Below are 2,993 nucleotides of genomic sequence, written 5' to 3'. Positions count from 1 at the left end.
AAAAGCAGCAGATAATAATGGTTGGCACCTAAAAAGCTTGATTTGGCAAGCTTTTAAGGAAAACAAAGAAATGAACAAGCAAAAAAAAAGATATTTGCCTACAGCATGACGTGATAGACTGCTATAGTTTCAGAAATATTAGGACTTAATTATAAAAAAAAAATCATTGCCTAAGGGTCATGAAATGTATTCAAGTATGAGTCTGTAATTTATGCATTTACATTGACTTACAATGCATATTTAAAAAGTATAAGTTCTGATGTTAATAACTAAATTTACCTAGAAGAGTAAAATATGTGTATCTTGAAGAGTCATCGAAATATATTATTCTTACTAACGTACACATTTCCATGAAATACTTTGGAGATAGACGTATGTGTCACTGAGATTTAATCTATGAGGTAACAATTGTTTGTTGAAAATATGTTGAGGATAAAGCTCTTAAAGTTTTTAAAAGCTGCAATGCATCCTAAATAAATTACAGTGGAACTAAAATAACAACTTAAGAGATTATTTTTCTGTACTTAATATGTGTCTCTCTCTAGGAAAAAATAAATTAATATTCCATGGAACACCTTAACCAAACATCTACTGATTTCTTCTTATTGGGGTTATTCCCACCATCAAGAATTGCCTGTTTTTCTTCATTCTCAGTTTTCTCATTTTCCTAATGGCTCTGTTTGGAAACCTGTCCATGATCATTCTCATTCTCCTGGACAACCATCTCCACACACCCATGTATTTTCTACTTAGGGAGCTCCCCTTCATGGACCTGAACTTCATCTCCAACATTGTCCCCAAGATGACTTCTGATTATCTGTCTGAAAACAAGTCTATTTCATTCATTGTGTGTGGAGTTCAGAGTTTCTTCTTCATCACTTTAGCTGGTGCAGAAGGCTTAATATTGGTCTCTATGGCCTATGATGGTTATGTGGCTATTTGCTGTCCTCTCCATTATCCCATTCTTATGAGCAAAAGAGTGTGTGTGTTGATGATAACAGGATCTTGGATCATGGGCTCAATCAACTCCTGTGCCCACACTGTATATGCCTTCAGTATCCCTTACTGTCGATCCAGAGCCATCAACCATTTCTTCTGTGATGTCCCCACCATGTTGACTCTGGCCTGCATGGACACCTGGGTCTATGAGTACACGGTGTTTGTGAGCATCACCTTCTTCCTTGTGTTTCCTTTCATTGGTATTGCATGTTCCTATGGCTGGGTTCTACCTGCCATCTGCTGCATGCAGTCCACAGAGGGGAGGAAGAAGGCCTATTCAACCTGCAGCACCCACCTCACTGCAGTCACTTTCTACTATGCACCCTTTGCTTACACTTATTTATGCCCAAGATCCTTCTGATCTCCCACAGAGGACAAGGTCCTGGCTGTCTCCTACACCATCCAGACCCCAATGCTCAACCCCATCATCTACAGCCTGAGAAACAAGGAGGTGGTGGGGGTGCTGAGAAGAATGATTCAGAGGTTCTGCTCTGTAGAAATGTAACAAAGTTCTTACTACTCCTTCTGCTTAATTTCACATTGTACACTCCTTGAGAACAATGTCACTCCAGGATTGAACACAGGGATTACATTATTCTAGAAAATTAAAACAAGAGAGATTTGACAAAATAATTATATATTCCTAATCACTCTGATTTTGTGGCAATTTTTCTTTTTTTATTTCCTTTTTGTTACAAATAATTTATTTTTTCTAAACAGAAGTCTAAAGGGCAGAGATATTCTCAATAATACAAGTACCTAAGCAATACAGTAAGACAGACCACATTAGCCAAAACATGGACAGAGCCCAGATGTCCATCAATAGATGAATTGATCAAGAAGGTATGGTATAAATACACCATTATATAAATCTATACATAGATGTAGCAGAAATCTATACATATAAATCTAATATATATGTATAGATATTTAGATATCATATGTATAAATATTACTTAGTCCTAAAAACATAATGAATTCTTGCCATTTGCAATGACATGAATGAAGCTAGAGAATTTTATGCTAGGCAAAATAAATCGGTCAGAGAAAGACAAATTCCATATGATTTCACTCATATGTGAATTCAAGAAACAAAGAAGCAAAAAGGGGAAAACAAGAGAGGCAGGCAAATCAATAAACAGACCCTTGACTCTAGAGAACTAGCTGATGGTCACCAGAGGAGAGGGCGTGAGGGATGGGTTAAATAGGGGATGGGGATTAAATTGTGCACCTGTGATGAGCACCAGGCATTGTATGGAAGTGTTGAGTCACCAGAAACTGGAACTAATATTACAGAGTACGTTATCTAACTGGAGTTAAAATCTTAAAAAAAGTTAAGTGGTGATAAATGACATAATTTTAGATGCAATGGACAATTTGCTTTTGTAGCAAGCATAGAATGCTATTAAAATAGCTGCCTTCAAAGACACTGAAGTTTGTAACATAATTCACATTGTGTTTAATTGTTGTAAATGGTTCTCAGTGTATATGCTTGGAAACAGTTACAAGTTAAAAATATCTGTATCAATGACCATTCTTGCTATTGATCAATTAATAAAGCAATATAACTTAATTCTCCTTGCAAAATTAACATATATATCCATAAATGTAACACATACTTATATATAACATATACACCTAAAATGGAAAACACTAAACTGAATTAAATTAGCACATATGAAAGGAGAGAACTCCTGGATTCAAGGCAACCACTATCTTAGCTAAGGTTTTGTGAGATTTCATTTTCACCCACACTAACAGACATGTTATAGAAATGTCGTGGCTTTGTTAGGTTTTGATGACCTTCATAAAGGGGTTCTTCTCTGTTCTCCATGCCACCAGTGATTCCTAGAATAACTATCCTTATTGGTCTGGACAACATCAACTTTGATTCTCAGAGTTTGTTAGTTGTTTTTTTTTTTTAAGATTTTATTTATGTATTTGAGAGTGAGAGACAGTGAGAGAGAGAACACAAGCAGGAGGAAGTTGGGGAG

General features: G+C 36.0%; 1 pseudogene; it reads left to right on the top strand.

The window, feature by feature from the left end:
* The first annotated feature begins 566 nt into the window (after nt 1-566).
* LOC109488735 lies at nt 567-1,504 on the top strand (annotated as a pseudogene).
* The last annotated feature ends 1,489 nt before the right edge of the window (nt 1,505-2,993 follow it).

The sequence above is a fragment of the Ailuropoda melanoleuca genome, unplaced genomic scaffold (assembly GCF_002007445.2).
Source record: "Ailuropoda melanoleuca isolate Jingjing unplaced genomic scaffold, ASM200744v2 unplaced-scaffold7555, whole genome shotgun sequence".
In the NCBI taxonomy this organism is placed as follows: domain Eukaryota; kingdom Metazoa; phylum Chordata; class Mammalia; order Carnivora; family Ursidae; genus Ailuropoda; species Ailuropoda melanoleuca.
Note: the sequence above shows the minus strand (reverse complement) of the source record. Positions and strands in the feature narration are given on the sequence as shown.